Source organism: Haemaphysalis longicornis, unplaced genomic scaffold (genome assembly GCF_048455015.1).
Source record: "Haemaphysalis longicornis isolate Haplotype H1 unplaced genomic scaffold, Haemaphysalis longicornis Haplotype H1 scaffold_12, whole genome shotgun sequence".
Taxonomy (NCBI): Eukaryota; Metazoa; Arthropoda; class Arachnida; order Ixodida; family Ixodidae; genus Haemaphysalis; species Haemaphysalis longicornis.
Genome location: NW_027526225.1, coordinates 69,555,878 through 69,572,209, shown reverse-complemented (window position 1 = coordinate 69,572,209; position 16,332 = coordinate 69,555,878). Strand labels below are relative to the sequence as shown.

At 47.7% G+C, this 16,332-nt stretch overlaps 1 long non-coding RNA gene across 3 annotated transcripts in view; it reads left to right on the top strand.

Moving 5' to 3' along the window:
• The window catches only part of LOC144162011 (uncharacterized), a 141,716-nt gene that overhangs the window by 84,410 nt on the left and 40,974 nt on the right, over positions 1-16,332 (top strand). For all 3 annotated transcript variants that reach the window (XR_013320564.1, XR_013320565.1, XR_013320566.1), the window contains exon 4: positions 12,013-12,108. This is a non-coding gene — a long non-coding RNA (uncharacterized LOC144162011). The remainder of the gene's footprint in view (positions 1-12,012; positions 12,109-16,332) is intronic.

Sequence of the window (16,332 nt, the reverse complement as noted above, 5' to 3'; positions counted from 1 at the left end):
GTCTTGTGCCTCCGAAGACAAGGCTGCACAGAGGAGAGCTCGCAACGCCGAAGGTAAACGGCAGCGTCGAGCAGCGCATTCCTCGCTTCGAGAACGAGAAGCCGCTTTGAAACGCCAGCGGTGAGTAGCTGGTCCAGATGGCGTTCGGCAACGTAACAACGCTTCGAAACTCCAGCTCCGAACTGCGGATTCCTCGCTTCGAGAACGAGAAGCCGCAAAACGTTCCCCACTACTCGATATATAATGAAGACATTTAATACGCTACTACACGCGTCTAAAAACCAATTAACACGCTACTACTCCACGGCTTTGCATCCCCTCAGGGTTCCCACGTGGTAAGATGGTGTAATTTTTTTTTCTCTTGGTCGCATCAAAAACAGCCAAAAAAGGTGCACTGCTGCGCAGCTTAAAAATGCATTTACATTCCGCTTGGTGATTACCACTGCATTCCAAAACTTTCTTTTTTAACAAGGCTGCGCATTACCTTGGTTTTATCTGCCAGATTGGGAATATTTTCAAAATAATTTGCAGACCCAGGAACCGATTTATGGCTACATTGCTCTTTGGGATTGGCATATCAGCCAGTGATGAGCGATGTGCTGTATTTGGTATGATACCATTTTGGCTGATAATTGCGCCTAGAAATTCAACTACCTGAAGATTGAACTTGCGCTTCGCAGGCAAGCTTGATTTAATAGCTGGAGGGCATTATGAAATCGGCCGTCGTGTTTCGCTATAGTGCCTTTCGTGTTTCACGTCCTGTTTCGCTTTAGTTTAGGACACCGTCAACGTATACTCGCACACCCAGAGACCGATCGAAAATTTCACTCAATCTTTTTAAATAGTTCGGCTCCTAGTGATATCCCAAATGCTAGTCGCAAAAAGCGGTAACGCTCGAAGGGTGTACCCAATGTGCAAGCTTTTGACGCGTCCTCGTCGAGGGGTTTGGTGAAATCCGGAGTTCGCATCTAGCCCCGAAAAATACTTTGCACCCACGAGTTCTGCTACGATTTATTCACGCTTTGGCATTTGGTGGTGTTCACGCTTCATACGTTCGTGTATGCGCTTAGGATCTATACACACCAACAGCGTGCCATCCTTTTTGGTGCAATGAGAAATAACTCACCCAGTTTGTTGGCTCATTTACCTTTTGAATGATGCTGCCTCATTACAGGCACTCAAACTCCTCTAGAAAAGATTCCTGCAGTGCTAAAGGCGTATGTCGGGCTGGTAAGACTACTAGAAAAGTACTTCTAGCGACATCATACGGCACGTACGGGCCAAGCGGGTGGAGCCTTGAAAGGGATTGGAAAATATTTGCGGTATTCCTGCACTGCTGCAAGCGGCCACTGAATCTATTGAGAGCCAATCTGGCCCAATTATTCGCTCACCTCTAGTACGAGTATGACAGCGTAATTTCTTAAAATAAAGTGACGTTTGTGGACTTGTTGCTCGCAATGGCCGGTAGAGTTGCAACACCCGTGTGTTTAATAACGTCTCCACAGTAGAAAAGAAGAACGGAGCCGCTTGGCTCCAAGCCGGTTACACTGCAGCACCATCGGGCCCCAGAATATTGTAGAGAGTTGGCCTGGGGGCCAGTGTCCATCTTAAAAATGGGGTTTTGTCGGCAACTTTGGCGTTCACCATTCACTCGGCGTTACTTCCAACGGTACAAATTCTTACGTCGAGAATGTCGAAGTTGTCTGTCTGCTCCACTACTTCACCGACTGTAGGACCGGTCTTGCAACGCGTCGCAAGATGATTATGGCCACCACAGAGAAACCACGCTTTCCCGAAAGCCGGGCGTCTGCCCCGTTGGTGTGAGCTGTTAAAATTCAAGGATTTGAGTTGCTTCTGTCGTTCCACTGATGCTACTACCCTCTCCTACTGACAAAAGCTTTTAAGTGCAATGCACTTTATAAGCGACCCCAAACCTTCCACCGCCGGCGGCGCCGTCCGTCCGCAGTCCTCCTATCCCCTAGCAACGGCGTGGAGCGGAGAGGAGCGTCGGTAGCAACGGCGCAGTGACGTCACTCACCACGTGACGACACGCCCCTCACCGCTCCTCGCGGCGCGACGGCGTGGGCCGTGCGCGTCCCTCTCCCTTCCCCGCGCCGTGACGTCACATACTCCACCTCCTCTCCCCGGCAGCTGCCGTGCGCCGCTGTGTGTCACTCTCCCTCCCCGCGCCCTGACGTCACGCACCCGCACCTCCTCTCCCCTCGCTCGGCTGCAGCTGCCGTGCGCCGCTGTCCCTCTCCCCTTGCGCTCGCCTCCTCTCTCAGCCACCTGGCTCGGCGCGGCGTACCCCCCTATATATGCAGCGATAAACCGCCAGACCTCCGTGGGTCGGCTCGCGCGCGCTCTCTCGCTACAGTCTCCTGCTCGCTCTGCTCCAGTTTAGACCGTTCGCTGGCTGGGCGCCTCTCAAGGCGATGTCAGAATTACTACGCCGTGTACTCTCGGCGCAAGAAATGCATTCGCACTTCCTCACGATTCCCTTCGGGGAGGTGGGGGCAATTTTTATTCTCTTCTGCTTTGGCTTCCTTTTCTTTGCAGATTTCTTCCGCCTTGATTCATGTCATTTCTTTAACCTTCAGTATCTTATCTCGTAACTTTGCACTTGCCTTCTGAAAACATCTGGTCCGGAATCATCGAGTGAATCGAATCTCTGAACTTGCAGCACCGTGCCAACTTGTGCAAGTCCCGTAGAAAATTTTCAAACAGCTCCGGTTTAGCTTGCATTCCAGAGCGGAATGTTTACTGTTCACCGACTTTATTCGGTTGTTCATTTCGATAGGATTCAAACTTCTTCACCACCGCGACGTAGTACTTCTTGCTTTCGCTCTCCACAAAAGTGAAGTTATTTAAATAGCTCGAGGTATCGTTTCTAGCGATGCTCAGCAGCAATAGTCTTCGTAGCCTCCGACCTGGGTTTTTTCATGAACCTTGTTGCATCCAGGAACAGCTGAACCTTCCGCTTGACAGGATCCCAGTTTTTCGCGATGCTTCGAGAAAGCAGCAGCTGGTCCGGGGGTTTGATTAGTTCCTTCGTTCAGTGAAGACCCTTCAAGCAAAGGCACAAGAGGACTGAATACCACTTCTCACACCATGTATTAGTAAAAACCGAACAGCAAAAACCTGTTTGGCGGTAGCTTCGTGCCGAGCACACCGTCACGTGTGGCTGTAATCGCTTGCATTTATATTCATGGCCCGTTCGTACGAGCATCGGCAGCTTCCAAAATACAGCCGTTTTCTGCGCCACCGTCTTCTCCCCCCGTGCTCCACCTCCACCCTCTGCATTATCTGAGCATGACAGCTACGTCAGCAGTGGTCAACACTATAAAGGACTCGCTCCAGTGCTTCTTGCGTAGTGGCCAGAGCGAAACAGGTGGAACCATGCCACTGACCACGAAATTCTTCTTCACTGGCCAGGTTTTCCTGTCAGGGACCAAATGATCATCAACCGCAGTTGACACGTGCCGAAGAACTACAGCCGTCAACGCCGTCTGTCCATGTGAACCGCTATCGTTATCCCATGAGCTCAACCTCCTGCTCTGCATTATCTGTGCATGATGGTGACGTGAGGAATGGTAATCCTTATGAACGGCTTGCTCCAGTGATTCTTTGTCGGTGGGCACGGCAAATTGTTGTAACCATGGGACTGACCACAAAATTTTTCACGGCACAATTTAGTTCCAACTTTAGCGTCACAACGAATGATGAAATTCTTATCCCTGTTGCGCCTGCAGATTAGCTTTTATGTGTTATGACTGTTATGTTGCATGCAAATTGTTGCTTCGCGGTGACATTGAGTATAATAATGGTCCGCCTGTTCAGGGAATGGTTGGCAAGTTGCGTAACCAGGTTAGGATACATGATAAATTGTCAGTGATGAAAACGCAAAATAATGATACTTAGAGAGAATTCCGTGACTTCGCCTTGAAGCTGGGCTGCATAATTGGGATACTAAAGGAACCTAATTTGCAGGCACCTGCCGTTACATCTTTTTAAATGGGGACTGCTTCTTTGGAGACGATCTTACAGTGGCAGAACCACAAGCTTGTAGATTTTGAGGACCGCAGCTGACGGTCGACATTTTTCGTTTAGCGTCACTGAAACCACTCATGGACAGGAAAATACGCTGAAGTGAAAGGTTACATCTGATTTTTAAAAAAACTTGTCGTTAATTGCAAATCCATCGCTCACATCAACTGTCTTGGTCGGAAGAAAAGCCGGGACCTGTTAGTGCTTACTTCAAGACTTTTTTTAGAAGCAGGCTGTCTTAAAATGCACATGAACTGAAGGAAGTGATCTGTTTCTACGTAAAGAATACAACCATACTACCTCGCACAAATTAAAGATTCTGTGGGAAAGCCCGAAACCGGAGCGGAATAGTAGCAAAAATGGGTTTCTATCCCGCCCTGTGAAATTGGTTGTTCACCAAAGCTGCAGAAAACCACTACAAAGGGTGATGGAAAACGGAATAACGTGTGTCTTATAATCTCGGCAGGATTGTCGCTTGTGCTAGGCTAGTGTCACTAGATAAGGGGGCATAGTATCGGTACTTTTTTCTCGTATTGTTCCGTGGCGCCTCTTTGATGATTGATCAGTCGGCATTATGTAAGATTTGTTTTTTACCGCGATGGCTGATGGGTACCGCCATTTCGTTGTTTATGCGTTTTAGTTGGTCAATTCTGCTAGGCTTAGCTCGTCCTCCCTGCTCAGCGGCTGCGCGCGACGCACGTCGTTCCGAATGCGAATCAAAGATAAGGTGTGTAACAGCATTTGAGCAGCAGGAGTGCGTCAACATGCGGCAAAAGCTGGCTCCTGCCTAGCATGGCGGATACACTTGGATATCTTGGGCAAGAACTGAGCTATTTGTTGACACTTCCCCTGCTTAGTCTTCAAAGGTAATCTGCGAACATGTTCTTTACCAGGGAAACATGACGGGGATTCATTGTTCACAGTCACCTTATAATTCATCAGGCGGATTTCTTAAACTAATTCGGAGGCTGTAGTCCTGATTATCCTGACGCATACTCTCGGCATCGCATACTTTTTTGCCTGGGGAGGTTTGCCTATGAACATTGTTTTTGCCCACGGCGATGAAACCTGGTGGCTGTGACGAAAGACCTTGCCAGCATCCCATGCTAGACCTTCGTACGGAGCGAAAACAACTGGTAGGGAACATCGAGGAGATAAATTTTAGTTAGCGGAACGAAACCAAGAATACGCACAAAGTGAACACACAAGGGATAGGGTACCCGGAGACGTTAAAAGCGTACCCTTTCACGCGAGTCTGAAATAGTGTTCACTTATCTAGAACACAGTCAAAGCATGAATAGTCTAACCTCGTCAGAGTTCGTCAGACACACGATTAAGCCATGTCGGTGATGAAAGCTGACAAGACTCGCGGACAGCAATTGCGCTTGTTGGGCCATCCCGGGCGCACGCCGCGAGAAGGATCGCTGGCCCGTGGACGTTGCAGGGGGTCGCCTGAATATGTACGGGCCTGGTGCACAGGCCTTGGGTGCTTGGCGCGGATCCAGGTCTCCGCTCGGGCCCACGCCGCGAACCACCTTGAAACCAACAATGGGATGGCCAGGGCATCCCGGAACACCTAGAAGGGAGCCACCAGAATGGACCCTGTACTCGGGAAAGATGAAGATCTGGAAGTAAAGGTTCTGGATAAAAGCACACCACGCAATAAAACCGCCCTAACGTAATTCCTGCCACCAAAAGCCCCGGCGCACACCGTTTTATTCCTTCTTGTCCTCCCAAGAGCCACATGCATGCCGTTCTTCACCTGGTCCCTCACACCACCATGTTCCGGCGCAGTGCCCCACCGCAATCACCCCTCTTTCCAGAAAGTTGTTCTACAACTACTTGAGTCGACGGTAATTGACTAAGATGCGAAGGCATGCATACACAAGACACAAATGCGAAAATTCATAGAAAAAACGTTCGGGGAAATGCTCACAAAATATCTACACGTCACTACAGGAGAAAGCACAGGGGTATAACAGGGCTGTTTCCAATGCATTTACGCACGGTGTAGATGATCGGCCGGTATTTGTGGACTGGCTGTTTGTGGGCTTGTCCGCTGACAGGTGTCACATACCTTCATAAAAAGCCGGTCGTCGACGTGGACGCGTGGCCAGTAAAATTCATTCAGAATGCGGTAGTTCATTTATTGTCTCGCGAGATTGCTAGCCGTAGCTTCATGAAATCCGCGGAGTATCGTTTTGCGGAGCGACTTCGGCACGACGATCTCGCATGAAGTTCTACCAGCTCCTAAGTGGGAATCGTAGCCGAGGACGCCATCTTCTTCTGTGAAGATGTAGAAGCTTCCTTTGCCAGAACAGAGTCACTTCCACATTTTCCGATACAAAGCCTTGAGCATACAGTCAGTCTTCTGCTGCTGGGCCAGTTCGTCACGAGAAACAAGGGAAACACCAGTAGCACATGCATAAGGGTGCTTTTCTTGTTCACGGCTTTGGCCACGCCAGATATATGCTGTGTGTGGCTGGCGGCCTTATCTAACTGAGACAGCCAGTCATCTCTCCGTCCTTGGATCTTGTTCGTACCCAGCATGAATCTGGACAATGCGGTGATCGAATGCCAGGGAGGTTGGCAAGAAGGAGGTCGTAGGCGGGGTTCTTCATGCATAAAGCGGTAACTTCCCCGACGAAGTATGGCGTATCCTCCTGAATAGTTGTCTCTCGTAGATGTTTGACGTGTCACCCAGCAACACGACTATTCTTATCTGTTCGTTCAAAAGGTCATCAGCAGCCAGATCATTACGCACGATGACAGTGTTGCTTCCTGTGTCCATGAGTAGACGTACGGCTCTCCCTAGTGCACGTCCCTCCACAACATGCGCGTTCTCGACCAGGAATGTGGTCGCTTTCTTAACCGCTTGGCCAAAGCAACCTGTCATGGTCTTTAATTCCACAAAAGGCAGCCATGAAGTGAGGCTTGTGCTGGGTTCGGCAGGCAAGGCGAAAAAGGACGATGCAACTTGTTTGTGTTCGGAGAAACGCACGCTCCAATGTTCGGAGTTGTGCTCGACTTCCCGCACATGGAACACTCCAGGGGAACTCTTGTGATACGGCAATACGGGGCGCTGTGTCAGCGGCGGTCACACTGGTAGCACTTTGGGGGCGATTGTTTCTGAACATTGCTGCCAATGTCTGCTGATTGGCCACCAGGGGTGTTACCAAGATTTTAGATGCTCTGCGCCTCCATGAATCGATCGGCATTATCAGCCACAGCACTCAGAATCTTGCAGTCCCGTTCCTTCAGGAAGACCACGAGTTTAGAGTGACAGGACCGAAGAAACTACTCAGCGACATGGTCTTTCAGTCCCTCGAACTTTTTAGGTACCCCCCCCCCCTATCTCGATCCAGTGGTGGAACTATCGTGAAAGCCGGGCAGCGAGTTGTTGCCTGGTCTCGCCGTCAAGGGCTTGTGCTCTCCTTAACTTTTCTTAGTCACCCTAGGAGGTAAACCGGAAGCGCTGCGACAGCGCCCTTTTCACCACCTGATAATCTAGTGCTTCTTCAGCCACCATGCTGCCTATCACAGCCAGGGTCTCCCCGGAGAGACACATGTTAATGGCAGCGGCCCACTCCTGCTGTGGCCATTCCTGGGCAGCGGCAACACACTCAAACTGTTGTAAATGGGCGTGAAAGTCGTCTCGATGCCCGTTGAAGATGGGGAGACTATTTTGCGGGGTTAACCGTGGCATCGGGGGCTGACTACCCAGTCACTTCGGCACCATTCTCCTGGTGAAGGTTTTATTGTGACGTGTCATTTGGCGGCACCTTCCGGAGTCGGATATTTTTCATGAAAAACTCTTACTTCCTCACATCCGCGGCCTTCTTTCTCTGGTCCACGGCCTTCTGCCTCTCGTCGCCCTCTAGAGTCGCGACTCATTCCGCAGCTCGTGCTGCGCGCTGCTCGACGCGTTCTTTCTCGACCCAATCTCGTAGCTCAGCCCGGATAATTCTTACTGTGCGCCCAGCGCAGTTAAGTTCTTGAAATCCATTACGCAAATTTTTCCGGTTGAGATAGCGTTCCGTATTTCAGTGGGTTAACGGAAATCCTGGCAGGCTCGCCAATTATTGTGATGACGGACCCCACTAGCACCTCGCGCTACACCTTCTTATTGAGCGAGCACATCAGGTGTGTAACATGGAAAATACATACTTTGATCAGCGGAAGAAAACCAAGAATACGCACAAGCTAAACACACAACGAAGAAGGTACCCGGAGGCGTTAAAAGCATACACTTTCACGCGAGTTTGAAATAGTGTTCACTGATGTACAGCACAGGCAATGCAGGGATAGTCTCACCACATCCGAGTCCGTCAGACATACAATCCATCCATGTCGCTGATGGAAGCTGACAAGACTCACGGACAGCACTTGCGCTTGTTAGAGAATCCCGGGCGCACGCCCCGAGGAGGGATGTCTGGTCCGTGGACGTTGCCCGGGGCTCGCTTGACGATGTGCGGGCGTGGTGTACTCGTCGTGTAGCACACGCCCTACGTCAGGCCTTGGGTGCTTGGCACGAATCCAGGTCTCCGCTCTGGGCTACGCCTGCGAACCACCTTAAGACCACGATGGGATTGCCAGGGCTTCCCGAAACACCTAGAAAAGAGCCACCAGAACGGGCCCGGGCCTTGGGAAAAGTGGAGGTCTGGCATTTAGAATTCAGGAACTGGGCACACCATGCAACAAACCAACTTTGACGTTAGTCCAGCCAACAAAAGCCCGAGCGCACACCGTTTTCTAGGTTCTCTTCCTCCGTCGAGGCACATACCTCGTCCTTCTTTGGCTGGTCAACCTCACACCACCGCGTCCGGCACAGTGGATCACCGCACTGGGTAGAGAATTGTAAGGTCTATGCTGTTTGCCTGATTAGCCTGACGCATGCGCTCGGGGCATTAGGCCTTGGCGCCTTTGGGTTTGGCCCCTGGCGATCAAAGCGTTGGTGGGAAAAGCGTCTTGCTGGTTCATGGTGAGATTAAAATTCCTAGCATACATCGAAGCAAAACAGCACACCGACCTCTTCCACTAGCTGGTACGCATCCATCCAGAGTTACATATTACAGCGTGCTTTTAATGGATGCCTTCACCTTTATTCTTTATGCCTTGCACCGCGGCCGGCGGTCGTCGTGACATCACCGCCAATGATCTCAGCCCCACCTTATGATGCAAACAAGGAGTTGGTGCACGCAACTAATGGATCTGAACCAGGTTGCAAAATGTCGCTTCAAATCGCGCGCCATCAGCCGCAAAGGGTTCGAACAACATCCGACAGATGGCGACGAGTGTACTGGCCAGTAGGAAGACGCAGTGAAACATCCCCCTCGCGAGGGCCACGATCAAATGCAGAGCATTTCAGGGGGCGCACGACGTTAAGCAGTTTGCGTTACGTTAATGTTGTTGCACTTGTGGCAACTGCTGACGCGAGAGCGCTCGTCAGCAGTAATTTGAATGAGTCAACGATATAAGGCGCGTTCGTAGCGTCCCATTCTCTGTCGGCTTTGTGGCGCAGTGGGTAGAGCACCATGTACATTGCGTTCCGCCCGCAGGGTCGAGGGATCGAAACCTGGCGGCGGATAGTATTTTCTTTTATATAGTGTAGGGGGAGGGGTGCGGACAACGACGGTGCGGACTACGACGGGACAACGCGGGTGACATCGTGAGAGTCTGAAATGCTCTGCATTTAAAAAAGCAACGTGTCTTGCGCCCTGACATACCCCTCCACCAGCGCATGCAAAAAGTGCACAGCGCAAAAGATGGAAGCAGATGCGCCAAATGCTGTGCCAACTGATAAGGTTGCACATTGGCATGAATGGCGGTGTACCATAGCCTGTGTCATGTCTACCTTAATAGAAAGGATATTGTTTTCCTGCTGACAACTATCCCCCTATCCCTGAATTCTAGCAAATGTAAAATTTCGGGAAACGTACTATCCAATTTTAGTGTCCCGTTTTTCATGCATAAAGCGGTGACTTCCCCGACGAAGTCACCAGAATAGATTTAGAAAAAGCTTATCCACGCTCACCCAGCTAGTTACCACTATTCACAAATTCGCGTCTTCACTTGATTAAGCTGAACAAATAGGCGTCATTTTTTAGACTTTAGTAAAGCCTTCGACCGTGTTCCGCACAGTAAACGTATCCTAAAGCTTCAAAACATTTGCCTACAAATACCTCTCGTCAAACAGATACAGCCCTATCTCGCTAACCGTTCACAGTTGGTTATAATAAATTGCTCCTGTTCGAGCATGCTTTATATAACTTCCGGTGATCCGCAGGGCAGTGTAGTCGGACCTGTAGCGTTTTTGTCATGCATAAACAATATTACTGAACTTATTCATCCATCATCGGCTAGTTTAAAATTGCTTCTTGACGACTGTCTCCTAAAAACGTATTTCTCCCCCGTGGGACGAAGTTAACCATCAATATATCCCTAATGCTTATGCTTAACGGTGTGTGAAATGGTTCATAGAATTTGTATCTGAAAGTAACTGACAAAAATTACGCGTTCCCGCTTTCTTACAGGCATAATAACCACGCGCAAGAACAGGCGAGTGAATATAGATTTGTAGGGGTACTATAACTAGCCATTCGGATTGGTCTTGTCACATTAATTAAATTTGCGAGCCAGCATCTCGAAAACTTGGATTCCCAAAGCATAAATGAAAAGCTGCACCCTCACATGTGAAGTCACTAGCCCATAATTATATTGTTAGGCCTCAAATACAGTGCGCAAGCGCAACAGGGGACCCAGTTTTTATTACATCGTCATCGCTTCTCATAGTTATTGTAATAATTTTGGAAAAGAGGCATAATAGGCGGATTTAAGTTTCTCTTTTCACTTAATCCACATAAATTCAATGTTAATGAAACATTTTACATATAGCCTCGCTTATCTCGGCTTGCTAGATGCACCCAAAAGCACACTTGAACCCCATTTTTGCGGCCACCAGCATTTTCAAAGATTCAGTTCCTCCCTGCTTACTCGTAAAGTGTTTCAGTCGCTGACATCTCAAATGTTTCTTCTTAAAGCAATGTGCTAGCATTTGTGGTGCTGCTGCTGTCACTCATGTAGCTTTTCACGCATTGTAAGTTTTTCTTCTCTCTCTTTTTTTTCTAAATTTTGTCACGATTGAATAGCCGTTTTTCAAATCTAAATATGTACGACTGAACTTAGTTTCTCAGTGCTTTTTTTGGGATGTACTCACTGTTTTGGGCATTTTTTCTACCACCATCTTGCTCTTCTGACTGTACTATATACTAAATAAGTAAAAAAAGTAACGTAGACTTCCCAAAGCCCGGCAATAGTCTTAAAGAGCACAATATTAGTCTTAACTCGCGTTGTCCTTCGTATAGTATTAACGTCCCTAGAATTAGTGTTCGAAGCCTTGGCTGTAATTTTTCCCACTCGTCGGTGCTTACCTCACGAACTGGGGCTGTGGGTGACTTCTTGTGCGCTACGGAGATGGAGAGGAACTTATCTTGTTACTTCTCATATTTCTTGAGGGCCTCGTCGCTGTTTTCTTTTACATTGATTTTCGCTGATGAGTGGTATATGCCGGGTTCTGGGAGCACAAAGAAGCTGTATTAAGCCTTATTGAGTACGTAAACTTGATCCTCTTGGCATCCCGTCTTCTCAATATGCCGCTATAAACAACGGCGCCCAAACCAGGAACACCGTTCCGCATGAAGGCAAAATGCCGTTTTACCTACGGGTACATACAATGCTGCTTACACCGCTGTTAGTAACACGTCGTGTAACTTTTTAACAAAACAATGTATATTACACCTATTTGCCCGAAAGGACAGAGAATAAAAACTTTGTATTCCCTTGTTTCTAGGAATCACGCCGTTTGGTCGTAGGTCTCACGCTGTAAAAACGGTAGATTGTGGAACAAGTTGCAGTGTATTATTAAGCCTGCCATATGATCTTTAAATGTCTTTTTTTCCTAAATAGGACATAGCGTGCCTCCATTTCTAGAAGCGATGATTTTTGAAGGCAAGCATCACAAATGTGGCATTTTTCTTCGTGCACAACTGGGACAGGAAAAACGTACGTATTTATTCTAGATACGAAATGGCCTGTCTCATATTTTTAAGCGACTCATAATTTTACTGAAATACTACGGTCGCGCGTAGCAGCCACTAGCTATTATAAAAAATAAATGGGCAAATGTAACTGTACACCTTCATTTCTCCCTAATCATTTTTCGGTTAGTGAACATGTAACTTACTATTTTAAGAACTGACTAAACAGATGTATGTACTATCCTTTTTATTAAACACAAATGACAATTTAGTCATAAAGGTACTACACGTTGTAAACAAAGTTACAATGCAAAATGAAGTCGATACCACACGAGTTGTTTTATCTCTAGTGACTAAACACTTTTACCACTAAATCTCACCCCTTCAATCAAGTTCACTCGCCTTCTACTTTCCCTTTCACCCATTTCCTTTCTCCATATTTGCCTCTTCTGTCGTTCTCCTTTTCTTTGTTGCGATGGTTTCCTTCCCTATTAGCAATTCCTTTGTCCGTCTTGTCAGGGGAAGATATGGGAACAAGAGGATAGAAGGAAGGTGTTAGGGTTAGGGGAGGCCCGTCACACATAGCATGGGCGGGCGCACTAACTTAGTGAGCTTTTTGCGTCACTTTTCAAGTAGGTGTGAGGGTTAGTTCCTGCATATAACTAGCGTTCAAAGAGGGAAGACATCAGAAGAAACTGGAGAGCCAGTAGGCGTCAACTGAAATTTATTAGTACGGCATGCCAGGGTACTAAAATAGGTGTGTCCACAAAAAACCATTATCTTAACAAGGTGACTGTTCTTTCCTCCAGAGGCGTGCTCTGTAGTTCAAACTTCACAAAATGCTCTTCTCAGGTAAACAGTTCTACAGATGTGGTACCGACCCTGCATTGCCTTTTAAGCGATGCGGAGTACCTACCAGATTTTTTTAGATGCAAAGCATCTCTTGCTCGGGGCTTGTCCGGCGTCCGTCTGTTGTCCGCACCTTCGTCCTACACTTAAAAAAAGAAATAGTTAGTGCCACCCGGTTTCGATCCCACGACACTCTGGCCGCAACAGGGGGTACGCGGCGCTCTTCCCACCGCTCTACAAAACCGAGACAGGAGCAAGTGCTACGAACGCGCCTTATGTTCTTGACTCATTCAAACAACGTCAAGAAGCTACTGATACAATGAAGGCAGGCGAAGCTGAACGTCAAGGGAAATGACGAACTGAAAACTTTAGAGGAGGTTGTTGGCGTCTCTTGCTCGGGGGGATGTCCCGCTTCCGTGCGCCGTCCGCAGCGCCTATGATGATGATTGGCTTGCTTTGGTTACGGTTCATAGTAATCGCTCCCGATATTTTAAGTATGCTTGACAAACTAGGTCATGTAAGTCCCGCCCAACAGCTGTGCAGCTCAAGCCATCAAAGTGCCGACCATACACACTGGTCGCTGTTAAGTTTTCGTGTTGGTTTGTTTCCTTCTTTGCTCTACCATTCTTACTGCAATTATAAAATGTGTAATAAATTTAGACGCGAAAAGCTCTTTCTGCAAGCTGAAAATCCCTGTTTAATGCGCGTTAGATTTTCCCCACCTGTGCCAGTTGCAACGAGCTGCACGTACTACGTCATAGGGTGAGAGCAAAAGCTAGCTAGGCTGGTGCATGTCTATTCTGTTTACCTCACTATACATCTTATTATATTGCAGCTTGCGTTAAAAGTGGTGCCAGTGCTATTCCAGTAAGGCAATCTTACGACAGAGCAAAAGTTGCATTTGTATTCATTTCCCCATTACACTGAAAAGGCGGCTCCACTAATAACTATTTCGCAGTGGCCTGAACTCACATTCAAAAGTGGTTTTGTAGACATAGGACGTTACGCCGAGCAGATGCACCGAGCTTCCAAAGACCAATGAAAATCCAGAAACTGCAGCTGGCCAGCGTTCGGGAGCTCACACGTGAAACTAAGCCTGGGGTGGTATTCTTTGAACAACTTTAGGATATCAACTATTAGGAAGAGAGGTTGAAGATATCTGCAAAGACAACACATTAGAATATACAATATACAAGATGTGTAATTTCAACATTACATGAGGCTGGGAGTATATTCACAATGCCAACAATGGACTTGACCGGGATCGCAACCCTTTCAAGGTGAATATGCCGCGACTGTATTTGTACAATGCACCTGAAGAAGGTCTTGTGTAAACAGTTCGTCACCGACAATCAATATGATAGGCACAAAAAAATTAGCGTAATCTAGTTCACTCTTTACCTACAATAATATACCATAGAAAAATTGTGATTGATCTCTTTAACGCAGGAATCGGTAAAACATGAAAGTGGAATGTGTCTTCACAGAAGGCGTTTATTTTTTATTGTGCATTGAAACGAACTTGCACATCAGTATTTATATTTCATCAGTATGTCGTCATTAGACACTTCAACGTTAGACACTGGATTGCACGCACCGGAGCCTTGCGTAAATCCCACTGAAACCAGCAGCGCTCGCAAGCCGTGCAACCGAAAGCGAACCGGTTGTCAGCGAATTGTTTGGTGACTCATGGTCATTTGCAGCGGAGGAAGCATGATTGGCGGGTTGGCAGCTGTCTTGTGGGGTGTGCTTGGCTACCGACGTTTTGCTTGGCGACTGAGGTGCGATCACTTAGGTCCTGCTTCGTGACGTGCACTTCAGACGGTCGCGTTGCGACGAGCTCGGCTTATGAAACGCGAGAGTCAATGTTTGTAGCTTGGACCATGAGTACGCGAGCGCGTTCTGCTTGCCGCTGGCGTGAATATCGTTGCACCAAACCAGTCACGGGCGCGACATTCGCCCGTCGTCGTCGCCGCTGCTTTCTGCGGCGCCTAATGCACCAGTTTTCTTAAACGCGGCCATCCCACTCTAAGCAGTAGAGGGTGGCGAAACACCACAGCTTACTCTGCCCACTCGAGAGGCCAAGTGTCGGCGCTCGTTAGCATCATGATGGACAACTCCACTTCACGTCTCCTAGACGGCAGCACCTTAATGAAAAAGGTGAAAGGGAAAGATATAAGTCGCGTTTGTACAGCAATGTACGCTTGAGGTGATAGCGGAGTTGGCAGAGCATTTCGCTCTCCCTCAATGGAAGTTGCGTGGCGTTTGCAGGTGTTAATTTTACTGGTTTCATTTCCATGACACACAAGACGTCAGTGAGGTCTCGGTGTATCCCTGCATAAAACAGTTTCTTCTTTAAAGGGAACGCGTTGAAAGACCGGGACATCATGATACTACTTCATAAAATAAACAGTTAAAGGGGCGCCGAACGAAAACTGCATGTTGATTCATATCCGTAGCCTAGCTCACCGACAACACAAATAGACCATTCTTACCTGTATCTTTTTTAAAATACGATAGAAAATTGTAAATACATGAACATTTGTGTGGCCCCCTTGGCTGTACCGCGGAAAATACGCGGGAAGTTGTTAAATATATGGGACATATATTTAGGCAAGAAACCTTAAAGAAACTAAACTACATTTTGTAGTTGGGACGAGCATTTAGTAGTTTCAAAAGAATTTAAACGAGTATAGACGAGCATAGGTTAGACAAGCATAGCTTAAACCAGCATTTACAAGCGAGCCTTTTGTAGCTTAGACGAACCATTTTGTAGATGATCATTGCATGAAAATACTAGTGGATAGCTAGAATGGGTCAACAGCTGCCACCGTCCTTCAGGAGGAGACCTGTGAAATACCGATATTAAAGGGCGTCAGACGACGAGACAAAATCTCTCTTACGTTATTGACAGCGCATTTACAAGAGGTATTCAGAAAAATGTATGGAGAAAAGCTGGTCGTAATGGTAAATGGAGAATGTCTAATTACCTCAGAGTTGCTGACAACGTTGCCTGGCTAGGTAACTCGGAGGACGAATGGCAAAACATGCTATCCGCACTGGGCAAGCAGAGTAGAAACGTGGGCCTGAAATATAATGTGCAGAAAATGAAGTAATGCTCAATAAACTCGGGAGCCCACACGGGTTCGACATAGGTGGCGAGGCAGTGAAACTGGTAAGGAAATATCTCTACTTAGGCCAAGTAGTGACCGTGGATCTCAATCATGAGGCAGACATAATCAGAAGGATAAGAATTGGGTGGAGTGCCTTCGGTAGGCATTCTCAGATAATAAAAAGCAGCGTACCATTATCCCTGAAGAAGAACGTTTAAGACAATGGATTATTTCCAGTACTCACCTGCGGGGCAGAAACTTGGAGGTTCAATAAAATTGTTGAACTT